General features: G+C 42.6%; 1 protein-coding gene across 2 annotated transcripts in view; it reads left to right on the forward strand.

Moving 5' to 3' along the window:
* The first annotated feature begins 3,765 nt into the window (after positions 1–3,765).
* Positions 3,766–16,216, forward strand: part of ZRANB1 (zinc finger RANBP2-type containing 1) — a 57,230-nt gene continuing 44,779 nt past the window's right edge. The window contains exon 1 of one of the 2 annotated variants that reach the window (XM_038579058.1): positions 3,766–3,867. The gene's annotated coding sequence lies outside the window, so the exon portion shown is untranslated. The remainder of the gene's footprint in view (positions 3,868–16,216) is intronic. The other variant, XM_038579057.1, reaches the window with a different exon arrangement.

The raw sequence follows: 16,216 nt of genomic DNA on the forward strand, positions 1-16,216 counted from the left end.
CCTGCTTGCTGCATATTTCCTCCTGAGCCCAGGATCTGGACAAACCTGATCACCTCTTACCTAGTTCCTCTCCCGTGTTTCACACTGTTAATCACCTCACTATCAGAGTTCTCAGACTTTTGATTCTTCTACTTCAGATTCAGACACTGGCAAACCCTGACCCCTGACCCTTCTCCTGCCACCTTACTTCATATCTGTCCCTCCTTTCCATTCCAACAGCTACTCTGGTTGGGGGTTCTCGTCTCTTAATTGGTTTCTCTGTCCCTGTTTCTACCCTTGTTTGTCCCACAGACATTCCAGGTTATATAGCTCCAGTACCGGCACTTTTCTGCTCAAAACCTTTCCATGGCTTTGAACTAGTAAAGGAATTAAGCTCAGATGCATAATTTGGCGTTCAAGACCTTCACAAGAAGTAAAATGGAAATTTTATTTTCTATGGGTTATTTGGGAAACACCCAAGATAAAAGCCAAAACAACAAAATTACACTGTCCCTACACTTTAATACAAGAGTTCTAAGAAAAAGAACTTAATTTTTTAAACAGTGCATACTTTTCCCCCCCAGCTTTAACATAGAATCATTTTTGGATTTGCTCTTCCTCTCAATTACAAGGTAATTTTCATTTGAATGTACTTAGCACATTCCACCTCCTATTATAATTATGGTTATTTTTTTTTTTTTTTTTAATTTTTTTATTTATTTATGATAGTCACAGAGAGAGAGAGAGAGAGAGGCAGAGACACAGGCAGAGGGAGAAGCAGGCTCCATGCACCGGGAGCCCGATGTGGGATTCGATCCCGGGTCTCCAGGATCGCACCCTGGGCCAAAGGCAGGCGCCAAACCGCTGCGCCACCCAGGGATCCCCTAATTATGGTTATTTTTATCTCACTCCCTTTCCTATGCTGTAGTCCCTCAAACACAGAATATGTCTCACTCATCTTTGTGTACTTCTCGTTCCTTGGCACAGGATGCTTGCTTTACATTTGCTACCTCGAGTGAAGACTTCATAAGCCTTAGCCCGACAATACCCCCTTCTCTCTCTCTTTTTTTTTAATACCCCCTTCTCTTAACAAAATCAACTACAACTCAAACTAAACAAAAACACCGAGTTCTGCGATTCTTGTTGACTCGTAGGTGAGGTGGTTTGCCAACTGAGGTGCAGGAAGGGGAAGCTGGAGGAAATCAGAAGCTCTTAAAACATTTTCAAAGTGAAATATAGGTTGGACCATTTGTTCTTACTTACTAACATGGTGTTTAAGCTACAGCCGTGTTAATTACATGTTTGAGAATACCTGTTAAGTTTTGTAGGCAAATGACTGTTGCCGATTAAACTCAATTTATTGACAAGTCTTTGACCAAGTAATATTCTGGGAAGATGGGGATTGTTGAAAATCTCTGTCACTGTGAGGACAAAATGTCCCAACATCATGAAAGGTCTTTGGTGAGGGGTAGCTCTACAAGGTTCTTCTTAAGCGGCCATAGTAAGGCTACACACACATACCCTTAGCTTTTTTTTTTAAAGATTTTATTTATTTATTCATGATAGAGAGAGGCAGAGACACAGGCAGAAGGAAAAGCAGGCTCCATGCAGGGAGCCCGACATGGGACTCGATTCTGGGACTCCAGGATCACGCCCTGGGCCAAAGGCAGGCACCAAACTGCTGAGCCACCCAGGGATCTCCTACCCTTAGCTTTTAATGAGAATAATATCATGGACAGTTTTACTAAAAGAAGTCTCCCAGTTTCAAAAATCCAATTAAACCCTCAGTAATTCTTCCTATTGACGCTGGGGTGTCCAATACAACTGCTAACGCCCTTTGACAGTGATATGGTTCTTCAACAGGTAACAAAGAGGTCTACACCTTTTAACGAGTTGCTGCTGCACTTTAAGGTCTTTCAAATTCTTGAAATGCAGTCTCGAAGTAGGAAGAACTCAAAGCCAAGTCCCACTAAGAAAAACAAAGCTCCCCAGCTGGAAAAATGTGAAAATTCGTGGGCTTTTTAGCAAAAGGCTAAACGGCTTAGCTCTTTGGCTATATGTATGTATTTTTGAAAGATTTTATTTATTTATTCATGAGAGACACAGAGAGAGAGGCAGAGACACAGGCAGAGGGAGCAGCAGGCTCCATGCAGGGAGCCCCATGCGGGACTCTATCCTGGGTCTCTAGGATCAGGCCCTGGGCTGAAGGCAGGTGCTCAACCGCTGAGCCACCCGGGGATCCCTCTTTGCTTTCTTTTCTTTTTCTTCTTTCTTTTCTTTTCTCTTTTCTTTCTTTCTTTCTTTCTTTCTTTCTTTCTTTCTTTCTTTCTTTCTTTTTCTTTTTCCTTTCTTTTCTTTCTTTCTTTCTCTCTCTCCCCTTCCTTCCTTCCTTCTTTCTTTCTCTTTCTCTCTTTTTCTTTCTTTCTCTTTTTCTTTCTCTCTTTCTCTTTTCTCTTTCTTTCTTCTTTCTTTCTTTCTCTTCTTCCTTCCTTCCTTCTTTTTTCTTCCTTCCTTCTTTCTTTCTTCCTTTTCTTTTTTCTTTCTTTCTTCTTTCTTTTTTTCTTTTCTTTCTTTCTTTTCTTTCTTTTCTTTCTCTTCCGAAACTGGGAGACTTCTTTTAGTAAAACTATCCATGATATTATTCTCATTTTTTCCTCTTTGGCTCTATCTATTTATTTATTTATTCATTCATTCATTCATTCATTCCTCTTTGGATTCATTCATTGATTCATTGATTCATTCATTCCTCTTTGGCTATATTTAAAGTCAAATAAGAAACATTCAGAATGCATCGCCCTATCACATATCCTGTGTAAGCCTTGGGCTCTGGGGATTCTCCCGGCAGGGCTTCTTCCAAGGGTTGCGATGTACCCTCTGCCTTTACATTTCCGATTTACAGAGAAGCTGATCCTCTCCGTGCTGCAGAGCAGGCGGCCCTAGGGGAGGCAGGAGGGGGTGGGGGGAGCGGGGAGCAAGGGCTCCGCGGCCTCCCCTCGCCGACCGGCGCGCGCGCACGATATGCACCACGAACACCCGCGTCCACACGTAGCTATGGGCAGGCGCCTCGCGGGCAGCGCTTATGCAAAAAACAGACATTGTAAAAAAAAAAAAGTCCAATAAAAACTCTTAATATTGGGTCTTGGAGCGAGAGTCGGGAGACCCGGCCCCCAGGGGTGGCTCGGGAGGCGGGCGAACAGGTGGCTCCGTCGGGGCATCGCGACCGGGTCAGCCGAGGGGCCGCCCCGGGCACGTCGCCTGCGTCCCCGCCCCCCCCCCCCCGCGCCGCGCGTTACGTCACGCCGCCCCGCCGCCTCCCAGCGTGCCCCGCACGCCGCCCAGGCCGGCCGCAGCCTCACAATCGGGGCCGGGCGCCGGCATGACGTCACCCCCCCGCGGCCCGCCTCCTGCGCCCGGAAAGAGGCGGCCGCCCATTGGCTGCGCCGCTGGCGGCCTCCGGGCCAATGACGGGGCGGCGAGCGGCGGGGTCCGGCCTTGACGTTGTGCTGCTCGCCGCGGGGTTTATTTGGCTCCGGGGCCCCTCGCCGACGCCATTAGGAGCCGCAGCGCCCGAGGCCGCCCCCCGCCGCTCGCCCGCCCCGTCCCCCCGGAGCGCCCCGCGCCTCCGCGCCTGCTCTCCACCCTCCTGCCCGCGGGAGCCGGGAGCCGGGAGCCGCGCGCGGGCCCGCGGAGACCATGTCCTGACTGAGGGGAGAGGGCGGAGGCGGCGCGGAGGGAGGCGGAGAGGGGCCGGGCTCGGGGAGTCGCCGCGGGCTGCTCGGGGGGGAGTCGCCGCCGCCGCCGCCGCCGCCGCCGCCGCCGCCGCCGCCGGGCGCTGAGCACCGGACGGGGAGCAGGAGCCGGAGCCGGAGCAGGAGCCGCGGCCGCCAGGTAACCGGGCCCCGGGAGGCGCCCCACTGCAGGCCCCTCGCGGCCCCCTTGCTCCCCGGGGCGGCGTCGCGGGCGGGGGGAGGGAGGCCGCTCGGCCGCCGCCGCGCTCCCATCTTGGGCTTTCCGGGTGCGGGGACGGCCCGGGCAGGGCAGGGGCGGGGGCGGGGGCGGGGGCGGGGGGAGGGGGCCGCCGCCGCGCTTGTTTACCGGCCATCGATCCGCCGCGGCTACCTCTCTTCCGCCAGATTCCCCTCCCCGCCCCCCCTCCGCCCCCCGACTTGGTTCCCTGCCGCCCACGGGCAGGGGAGCGGGGAGCGGGGCTTCCCCCCTTCGCCCCTGCTCTGCAATAGGCCCCGATACTTGTTCCATCCCCGCGAGTTGCTGCTGGCCTCCAAACTTGTATTGCGGCCCTTCGGCCGCTTCCCGGCCGCCCCCCCCGAGGTGCCGAGTCTCGGAAAACAGAGGTGCGGGGCGACGGGGCCGGGCCGCGGAGGAGGAGCTGCAGCCCGGCCGAGGGACGTGGCCCGCGGGGCTCGCGGTGACCGGGGCCCAGGGCGAGGATCTCGGCCGCCGCCGCCGCTTGCCGAGGCTCGTTTGAACAGACAAAAGGACTGTAAGGAACCCTTGCGTCAAGCACTGGGGACCGGCAGCCTGGGTGTTCAGCCTGGGAACTTTGAAGCGGCCCATTATCTCAGGCACAAAACTGGTGTTTTGAGACTCTCTGGCTGCAGATTTCTTGAGTTTCTGCGGATCGAGGCTCTTCCCCGCACCTCCCCGCCCCCCCCCCCCCAACTCCCCCAGACCAGGCAGGTGAAGCGCCGTCCTCTGGGCCCGGTGTGTTGGTGCGATCCGTGGTGCTGTCAGGAAACCGAACCTACAGGAACAGTGCTTTGGGGATACGCTTGAGAAACCCTAAAGTCTCAGAGAGCCCTAACGAGCGGCGCTGCTCTCTCCGTGGTCTCCTTTTTTTTTTTTTTTTAAGTTGGACTTTATTATCACTTGTGCTGCCTCAAGGGTACCCCCCCGCCCCCCCCCCCCCCCCCCCCCCCCCCCCCCCGTCTAGATCAAACGTGGATGACTCAGTGTACAAACCCTACGCCAGGGGAAACCGTGAAGAATTTTGATCTTGGTTTGTGCCAAGGGCCTTGGAAAAGTCACAGAAGCTACGTCCGTGCAAAACAAAGCTGAATCCATTCTGGTGGTTATTGTTAATTGAATGAGGGAATGCTAAAGAAATTTAGAACCCTGCTGTCTCTTGATTTTTTTTTTTTTTTTTAAGATGATGCATTCACTTTGCGGAGATTTCATAGCATTGGTCTTACTGGGCTATCAGGGAAACTGAGAGGACAGTACCGACTCATTTTAATCTCTGGGGAGGATAGTTGAATGTCACGAGGGATTTTTATTTCTGTTGATGTTTCAGCACCTTTTATTAATGATTGAGAGCATTAAAACGCTCATTTATTTACTTTTGAAACGTGCTTGGGTTAGTGTGATGAACTCGGTAGTGTGTTTTCAACTTCTGGCCTCAACCTGCCTTAACGCTGATAAGGGTTATGGCTTATCACATTTTTAAGGGCTGAGGGCTAACACAGTTCTGGAACCCACCATCCAGTTGTACAATATTTGAGGCAAATGGCCTTCTATGTGTCACTGATATAGTGAGGGTTGTTCGATGTGCTTTCCACTTATATTGCTTTTATAATAAGTGGGAACTTTAAATAAATGGGAGTTGGAAAAGTACAGCACTTAAGTTTTTATTTAACTTGGTTTAAATTTTATTATTTGAGCATCGCTGCTGCCTCCCTCCTCTTCTAGTAATAAACTTATGCCCAGGCTTTGAACACATTTTCTCTGTGATGTCCTGTTTCATTTGGAATATTTATGCTTGCTGATACTCTGGGTAAATAATATCTTGAACGTTTTAACACTCTGCTCTCGTCACATCACAACCTAAAACCTTCCAGAGCACTTACATGCAAAGTAAGGTTTAAGCTTCTTGGTGTGGTGTTCAGGTTTCTTTGTAACCTGGCCCTGATCCACTTCAGTCTTAACTCTTATTTCTCCCCTTTTGTGGATTCTTCCCGCTAGCCAAACTAACTTGTTTGTTGCTGCTGTGAAGTCCCTCCTTTGGCCTTTCTTTCTGTTTGAAACCCTCTTCCGCTGTATTCATGGATACTCTCTTTGCGGCCAGGTTGAGTCCTGTCTCTTGAAAAGCCTTTCTGGCTATTTCAACCTCAAGGGATCTATTCACTCCTTTTTGTGTGTGTGCATGTGGAACTCTCCTTTTTTTTTCTTAGCATATGTTATCCTGGATTTCAATATATCTTTTTATGTTTTTATTCTGATTCCAAATTAAATTTTAAGACCTCTGAGAAATAGGTATGAATTTTTTTTCTGTGAAGACCGTATATTCAGCACTGAAATCTGAATGGATGCATACTCTGACAAAGTATTTTTGGTCATAGAAGTGTTCTAGGGTATTCTCTTTGTAGTCTTTTAAGTAGTGGGGTTTCTGGAATTTTGAGGACATATGAGATAAAATGCTTGAAGTTATGTCTGTCCCTTAAAAAATTTTTTTTTTCTTGGTCGGTATGTTTATTTCTATTATTAGTGTGGTTTTCTTACTGTAGAGTGTGCTCAACAATTTGGTAATGATCATGTATTCAAATAAACAGAAGTACTGTAGTTGTGTGGTTTACTTCAGATTTGAGTCTCGTGCAGTTCGGTTTGAGTTTGGCTCCAGTGACACTAAGAGGTCATTCCATATTTGTATACAGGTAACATTTAGCATCATGAGAAGGAGAAAATAATCTGTAGTCTCAGTTTGGATCCTTAACCTCAGATGTTGGCAGCATGTGTCATTGATCATGAGGCAGATGAGACACAGGAGAATGTGTGATTCACTGCTACCTGTCAACGCTGTTGGAAGAAAACACAAGCCAGTCCATAGTATTTTTGTATACCAAAGATAATATGTGTAATTATATAGTACATAGGTGGGTGCTGATGTAGCAGGAAAATAGGTGTATATGTTTCTGTTGTGTGTGTGAGTAGGAGGCTTGGTATTTTATGGATACATAGTCTCTTAGCAGTAAACAATCTTGAATTATCCATTGCACATATGTGGAAACTTGACCTCTTTTCAGTTCATCAGAATATTTTTCCTTGTAATTGACTTTTTTTTAGAAAGTAGTTTACATAAAAACTCTTTTAAGCAGCAGAAACCTTTTTAGCATAATCAAAGACAAAATTAGTTTATTAATGAACTTTCTAAATATTATTAGGCATTTTTACTTAGGCTGTTGGCATCCATAAAAGGCACTTCCATGGAGTTGATACCGGGATTATTACTATTTAAGAAATCTGGATTAGTAAGCATTCTTTGCTTTCTGGAAGGGTGTTATTTTGGTTAAGATGACATTTTTGACAAGAACCATCAATTTGAGTTTTTAAATGGATGTTAGTCAGGTAAATTGAATATAAAGTTGATAATTTTTCAGCTGCCTAGTGAATTTAACTTTTCAGTAGTGAAAAAACGAATTTCCTTATTTTTATAGTTCCTGTATTTAGAGCAGGCTGTCCCACTCTCTCCCTAACCAACACAGTGTGATTTTGGTTTTTCACCATTTGGTAAGTCAGAATTTTATGTGGCTTGAATTCACATAAATAAGAAAATATTTGAATGCATAAAGCTTGTTGCGTATCTTTTCATTTTTTTCTTAATTTTAAAGTAACGGCTTCATTGAAGTTTATTTCATATACTATGAAGTTCACCCCCACCCCTTTTAAAAAGATTTTATTATTTGAAAGAGGGTGCAGGAGCAGGGGGGTGGGCGGAGGGAGAAGAAGAAGCAGGTTCTCAGCTGAGCAGGGAGCCCCACGTGGGGGGCAGACGCTTAACTGACAGCCACCCAGGTGCTCCAAAATTCATCCTTTTGAAGAAGTATATAATTCATTGGTTCTTAGTGTATTCACAAAGTTGTGTAGCCATCACCACTATGCAGAACATGTCATCACCCCAAAAACTGTACCTCTTAGCCAGTCATTCCCTCTTTGGCCCCAGTTCCTGGGAACCACTAATCTGTCTCTATGGTTTTGCTTATTCTGTACCTTTTTTTTTTAATATTTTATTTATTTATTTTTAAAAGATTTTATTTATTTCTTCATGAGACACAGAGAGGCAGAGACACAGGCAGAGGGAGAAGCAGGCTCCATACAGGGAGCCTGATGTGGGACTCGATCCCGGGACCCCAGGATCACACCCTGGGCTGAAGGCAGACGCTAAACCGCTGAGCCACCCAGGGATCCCCTAAAGATTTTATCCACGAGAGATACAGAGAGTGAGAGGCAGAGACATAGAGGGAGAAACAGGCTCCCTGCAAGGAGCCCAATGCGGGACCTGATCCCGGACCCTGGGATCACGCCCCGAGCAGAAGGCAGATGCTCAACTGCTGAGCCACCCTGGTGTCCCTATTTTGTACATTTCTTATAAGTGGAATCCTATAATATGACACCTTTTGTGTCTGACTCCGTTCACTTAGCATAATGTTTTGAAGGCTTATTCATGTTGTAACATGTATCAGTGCTTTTTTAAAATGGCTGAATAATTAATAGTGTATGGATATAGCCCATTTTGTTTATGTTTATCCATTTATCGATTGATGGACATTTAGGTTTCTGCTTTTGGGCTGTTACGAAGTATGCTGCTATGAATACCTGTACAAGTATTCGGGTGGACAAAGGTTTTCATTTCTCTTGAGTATATACCTGGCAGTGGAAGTGCTGGGTTATACGGTAACTCTGTTATCACTTTGATTGGAATTCTGAAGGGAGGACATCATTTCTGTGATTTTTATTTATTTATTTTATTTTTTATTTTTGTGATTTTTAACAAAAAGTTTTTTTTCTTTTTTTTAATTTTTTTAAATTTTTATTTATTTATGATAGAGAGAGAGAGAGAGGCAGAGACACAGGCAGAGGGAGAAGCAGGCTGCATGCACCAGGAGCCCGATGTGGGATTCGATCCCGGGTCTCCAGGATCACGCCCTGAGCCAAAGGCAGGCGCCAAACCGCTGCGCCACCCAGGGATCCCTAACAAAAAGTTTTAAATCCCTAGCTTTTTTTAGTTGGGGTAATAAGTTATTACAAATTTTTATTATAAAAATTAATTTTTTGGTATTTAGTGAAGCTAAAGTTTGTTTAAATGGGAGCTATATTAATTCGCAGAACTAATTTTGACTAATATTTTTTTGAAATTCTACCCTTTGAATACCAGTGGAATATTTCATTGCTTTTTATTGCCTAAATGATGAGTAAGTGACGATTGGAGAGCAGACATTGTTTATAGACACATAAAGGTGAATTTTTCACAGGCGATCATTGGAAACCATAATTCACAAAACTATGAAACGTTAGCATAAGGTTAGGTTTGTGTCAGGAAGGGCTTTAGGGAGATGGGGACATTTAAGCTGGTCCTCACAGAAGTAAGTAGGTTTCTGAAAGCGGGTAAGAATGGAGGGTGGAAATGGGCAAGCATCCTGTGCAGAAGCAAACCTGTGTGTGAAGGCATGGAGATGTGAAAATGACATGTCCTGTTTCGGTACCAGCAGCTTTAGGATAACTAAAGCATGTGGATGAGATTGGAAAGGCACTCCTATAGAGTCCCCCCTGCCTCACTTATCCCAGAGCTAGTATTGTGGCTGGGAATTAGAAAGGTAGAGTGGTCCTCTTTAGAATGGATCATCTTCACAGATAGGAAGGCAGAAGAATTTTGTCTTCTTACTCTGTCTCTGTGTGTGTGTGTATGCTGGAATATGTGTGTGTGTGGGATATTTATTAAGTTGAGAATTTGAAGGCATTTTTTTTTTATAGAAATTCATCTAGCAGGTTAATTATTGGGCACCTACTGTGTGCTCTGAAGTTTAGGATTTTCAAAAAGTAGATAATATAAAACACTGTTACAGAGGCTACTGAAATTAAAACATTTAGTGACAACCTGAAATTCACTCTTCCAAAAGCAATTCTACTGGATATTGTGGTATCCAGGTGGACAAGGCAAATTACTTGTATTTGCATTCCTATATGGAGAGGCAATCTAGGAGCAAACAAACAAACAAAAAACCAGATAGTGGTAAGAGCCATGCAGATAAAGCAAGCAGGGTGATGTGGTGGATGTGACTGAGTGGTCAGGGAAAATCTTTCTGTGGAGGTGGTATTTAAACCTAGATCTATCTCAGTGATGACAGCTGGCCATATGAAAATCTGGGGATAGAGCATTCTAGGCAGAAGAGATTTCAAATACAAAGCTAATGTGAGAGCTTGCTGGTAAAAGGGAACAGAATGAACTCCATTTTTCTATGTAGAGATTTTCAAGAAAGGCTGGCAGATTTTAATTTTATTCTGAATGGATTGGGAAGCCATTAGAGGGTTTTAAATTCTTGTGTTGTGATTTGGTTTACGTTTCTAAAGGATCCATCTGGCTTCTGTGTGAGGATGGTGGGTAGAGTAGAAAGCTGTAAGACTAGTGGAGAGGCTTTGTCCTAATCCGCAGGAGAGTTGATGGTGGCTGGACCTGGGGGTGTGGTAGGGGATTCTGGAGGAAAATAAAGATTTTGGGGCTTGTTTTGGAGTAATGTCAGTGCCTTGTGGTAGCTAGAGACAGTGACTATAACGTCAGCCTGTCTTGTCACTTAATATTCGTGTTTTATTCTAAGGAAATGCTTTTGTGATCCTGGAAGGCTGTGGTACACGAATGCGAAAAAAACAGGAGTCAGAATCTGGGGTTTACTTCGTAAAGCTTTGTGACACTAGGCAAATCATTTTACCTTTCCTGGAGCCCTGGATTCCGTGTCATTAAAATGAATGTATTTGTACCTCAGGGAGATTCAAGGTACCTTAGGGGGGGAGAGTACCTGAGGGTTCTTAGGATTAAGTGAAGTAATACAAGTGTTCCATGACCTAAAGTTCCATACGTAATTTAAGGTGGTATTGTTTGAAGTCGGCAATTGTTGTTGGTAATATTAATTATTGGATATGGATCTTGAGGTTACTGGCTTTAGTACCTACTTAAAGACAGATGTGGCATTGTTATTGTAATTTCTTTTCAATGAAGACCCTTGAGTCTTAAGCATTTGGCCAATACCCTGTGAGTCAGTAAAGGATGGTGAGGGACTTGAACTTGTGTCTATGAAGCGCAATACATCTTCCTGTATTGAGAGAAACGAATATAAATATCAAGAGATGGAACTCATCTTCCCATAGTAGATTAAAGTAGATTTCAAATTAGCACTTTGGTGAGAGGCCCTAGTAAAATCACTAAAGGATAGTATTGTAGTATATTCTTGAAGTGTGTGTATGTTTGTGTTTGGAAGAGTGAGGGGATACTTAAAGATCTGTCATGGGGCACCTGGGTGGCTCAGTTGGTTAAACGTCTGTCTTTGGCTCAGGTCATGATCCTAGGGTCCTGGGATGGAGCCCCACATCGGGTTCCCTGCTCAGTGGGGAGCTTGCTTCTCTCTTTCCCCCTGCTCCTGATCTCTTGCTCTCTCAAATAAATGGGTCTTTCTTCTCCTCCTTCTCCTCCTCTTCCTTCTTCTTTTTGAAAGATTTTATCAGGGAATGATCTTTGATGCCCTGTTTAGGATTTTAACTTCAGTGGGATGCTCTTGAAAATTTCAGAGCAGCAGAATAGCAACATCAGATTTTTTTTTTCTTTCTTTTTTGACCACCCTGGTAGAGATGTGGAGTACGAGGGTAGGAAGATCAGTTAGAAAAATAGTTGAGGAAAGAAACGATGAACTAGGGCTTAATGATAGGGATGGAAAGAAGGGCTAATTCTTGAGAAAGGTTTAGGGTATAGGAGGCATATTTATTCTCTGATAAAAAGGACTCTTCTATACCTAATCCATGATTTTTGTCAGGATAAAAATAATATATGTGAAAGTATTTTGTAAGTGGTAAGATTTACTGTATGATGTGTGTGTGTGTGTGTATATATATATATATATATATATATATATATAAATAACAAATCTATATTTTCCCCAGAACTGTTTAAAAATGAGTTGCAGGCTTGATATCCCATTATCCTTAAATATTTCGGTGTATATTTCCTAAAAAGCAAGGACTTTATGCTACATAACCACAATATAATGATCAAAATCAGGAAATTAACATTGTATGATTATTATTATGTAATTTTTAGTAAGATTCAACAAATCTTTTTTTTAAGATGGAGGTTTCGCTATTTATTTATATCTTTTTAAGTAATATCTACATCCAGTATGGGGCTGGAACTTCCATCTCCAAGATTGAGTCACATGCTCTATGAACTGAGCCAGCCAGGTGCCCCAAGATTCTACAAATCTTGCTCAACTTTTGTTACTCCATCAATGTTTTTTATGAAGGCAAAAGAAAATCTCAGATTATGTGTTGCAGTCTTTTGCCAGTTTTATATAAGGTCCTTTAATTGGAACAGTAAAGCCTTTATATCTCATGATATTGATGCTTTTGAAGAACATAGGATTACTTATTCTGTGGAAGGTTTCTTAATATGCTGTGTCTGATATTTGGAGTCAGATTATGCACTTTTTGACAAGAATTCCACAGAAGTGATGCTATGTTCTTCATATAGCATGTCGGGAAGCAAATGATGTCATTAACTGTATGGTTAACTTCTGATTATTTGGTTATGGTAATGTCTATCAGATTTTGAAATATACCAGTTATTATTGTGGGGACATACTGGAAACTATTTAAATATCTGGTTAGGGACGCCTGGGTGGCTCAGCAGTTGTGCGTCTGCCCTTGGCTCGGGGCGGGGTCCTGGAATCGAGTCCCTCTGCATGGAGCCTGCTTCTCCCTATGCCTGTGCCTGTACCTCTCTCTCTGTGCCTCTCATGAATAAATACATAAAATCTTAATAAATAAATGAATGAATAAATATCTGGTTAATCTCAGATTTTCACCCACTAGTTTTAACATCCACTGATGATTTTTTTTTTCCCACTGATGATTTTTTTAACATAACTAGCTATTGTTAACTAGTTTAACATCCTTTGGTGATTGCCAAATGGTGATTTTTTTTCTAATCCAGTTACTCTTTTTGCATTTATTCGTTGGATTTTTACTGTAAGGAAGACCTTTCTCTTCTTATTTGCTTATTTGTGTGTTTGTCAATGTCTGTGAAGACTTACAGATTTTTATTTTAGTCAGTGTTTTAAAAGCTTTATTGTTGGGGCGCTGAGTGGCTCAGTCTGTTGAGCACCTGCCTCTTGGTTTCAGCTCAGGTACATGATCTGAAGGTCCTGGATCAAGCCCTGCATCTGGCTCTGCCCAGCATAGACTGTGTTTGAGGTTCTTTCCTCCTCCATCCCCCTGTGCTCTCCCCGTCCCCTTGTTCTCTTTCTCTCCTCTAAAATAAATTAGTAAAATGTATTTTTTTAAATAAAATCTTTATTGTCATTGTTTATGTTGATGCTCAGGTTAATCCAAATTTGGCCAGTGGGAGCTCTTCATACTAATATTTGTGTCCTTTATTTTTTTTTAATGTAACATTTTAGGTGTGGCTATATTTCAGATTTGGTTTTATTTTTTAGAGCAGCTTTAGGTTCAAACCAAAATTCCTGTGGCCTTTTAAAAACTCATCATTCTTTGAGAGCTGATTGTTTTTTTATTTTATTTTTATTTTATTTTATTTATTTTATTTTTATTTTTATTTTTTTTGATTTTTTTTATTTTTATTTTTATTTTTATTTTTATTTTTATTTTATTTTTTATTTTTTAATTTTTTTTTTTTATTTATTTACTTATGATAGTCACAGAGAGAGAGAGAGAGGCAGAGACACAGGCAGAGGGAGAAGCAGGCTCCATGCACCGGGAGCCTGATACGGGATTCGATCCCGGGTCTCCAGGATCGCGCCCTGGGCCAAAGGCAGGCGCCAAACCGCTGCGCCACCCAGGGATCCCTGATTGTTTTTTTAAAAGAAGAAAATGTTTCCTGTGTATTAGTGACTAGAAAAGTTAAACAAATTTTTAAAAATAAACTTTATTTTTATAGTGATTTAAGTTTATAGTAAAATTGATCAGAAAGTATAGAGAGTTCTATATCCCTTTGCCCCAACACATGCATAGCTTTCCCCAAAATCAACCATAACAGAGTGGTACATATGTTATAATTGATGAATCTATCCTGAGAAATCATTATCAGCCACACTCCATAATAGGTGGTAACACTATCATTCTGTATGTGTCAAAATCTATAGAATGTACAAGTATCCACCATTATAGTGTTGTACAGCGTTATTTTCACAACCCTAAAAATCCTCTCTGCCCTGCCTGTACATCCTTCCCTCCCCAGAACCCCTGGCAACCACTGGTCTTTTTACTGTCTCCTTAGTTTTGCTTTTTCTGGAATATCGTGTAGTTGGAGTCACTGAGTATATAGCCATTTCCCATATTGGCCTCCTTCACTTAGCAATAGGCATTTAAGTTTCCTCTGTCTTTTTATGGCTTGATCCCTCACTTTTTAGTGCTGAATAGTATTTCATTATACCACAGTTTATCCATTCACCTCAGATCATGTGTCACACCTACTGAAGGACATCTTGGTTGCTTGCAAGTTTTGGAATTACGAATAAAGCTGTTATAAACATCTGTATGTAGACTTTTGTGTGGATGTAAGCTTTCAACTACTTTGGGTAAATACCAAGGCACACACTTCTTGGATTGTATGGTAAGAGCATGTGTAGTTTTGTTTTTGTTTTAATATTTTATTTATTTATTCATGAGAGACACAGAGAGGCAAGACACAGGCAGAGGGAGAAGCAGGCTCCATGCAGGGAGCCTGACGTGGGACTCGATCCCGGGACTCCAGGATCGTGCCATAGGCGGAAGGCGGCACTAAACCGCTGAGCCACCTGGGCTGCCCGCATGTGTAGTTTTGTAAGAAACTGTCAAACACTCTTCCTAAGTGGCTATACCATTTTGCATTTGCATCAGTAATGAATGAGAAGTATTATTGCTCTATGTCCTCCCCAGCGTTTGGTGTTGTCAGTGTTCTGGATTTTTGCCATTCTAGTAGGTGTGTAGTGGTATCTCATTGTTTTAATTTGTAATTTCCTGTTGACACAAGATGTTGAGCATTTTTTCATGGGCTTATTGGCCATCTGTGGATCTTCCTTGGTGTGAGGTATGTCTATTTAGGTCTTTTGCCCATGTTTTAATTGGATTGTTATTGTTAAGTTTCAAGAGTTCTTTGTAAATTTTGGATAACAGTCCTGTAGCAGATACGTCTTGCAAGTATTTTCTGGCTTGTCATTCCCTTGACAGTGTGTTTTGCGAGTGGAAGTTTTTAATTTCAATAAGAAATACTAAGGTATTTCTTTTATGATATTTTATCCAAAGTCATTCCCATAGTTAGGTCATCTAGATTTCCTTTTATTTTGTCTTCTAGGAATTTTATAGTTCTTCATTTTACATTTTAGGTCTGTGATCCATTTTGTGTGAGTTTTTGTGAAGAATGTGAGGTTTGTGTTTAGAGTAAATTCTTTGCATGTGGATGTCTAGTTGTTCTAGTGCCATTTTTTGGAAAGATATCTTTTCTTCATTGTGTTGCTTTTACTCCTTTGTCAAAGATCAATTACCTATATATTTGTAGTTCTGTTTCTGGGCTCAGTTCTATCGCATTGACTTATTTGTCTCTTGTTTTGCCAATAACACACTGTCTTGATTACGGTAGTTTTATATAAGTTTTGAAGTTAGGGGAGTCAGTTCTCAGACTCTTAAGTACTTTTTGGCTTTTCTGGAAATTATGCTTCTCTGTATAAACCTGAAATTGCTTTTCTATTGATACCCACAGAATAACTTGCTGGCATTTTGGTTGGGATTATAATGAATCTCTTGATGATGTCCTTCAGTAGGTGTGACACATGATCTGAGGTGAATGGACAAGTTCCATGTGTACATTGCTGGTATATAGGAAAGCAATTGACTTTTGTGTATTAACCTTGTATCCTGCAGCCTTGTTATAATCACTTATTAGCTCTAGGCGCTGTTTGTTGATTTTTTTGTTTGTTTTGTTTTCTACATAGACAGTCATATCATCTGCCAATAAAGACCATCTTACCTCTTTCTTCCCAATATGTGTACTTATAATTTTCTCTTATAACATTAGCTAGAATTTCTAATTTGATGTTGGAAGGAATGGTTAGAGGGAACATCTTGCCTTATTACTGATCTTGGTAGGGAAGTTTCTAGTTTTTCATTGTTAAATATGTTGGCTGTCGGTTTTTTGTATGTGTTCTTTATCATGTTGAGGAAGGTGCCCTGTATTTCTAGTTTGCTGAGA

The sequence above is a fragment of the Canis lupus genome, chromosome 28, assembly GCF_011100685.1.
Source record: "Canis lupus familiaris isolate Mischka breed German Shepherd chromosome 28, alternate assembly UU_Cfam_GSD_1.0, whole genome shotgun sequence".
NCBI lineage: Eukaryota > Metazoa > Chordata > Mammalia > Carnivora > Canidae > Canis > Canis lupus.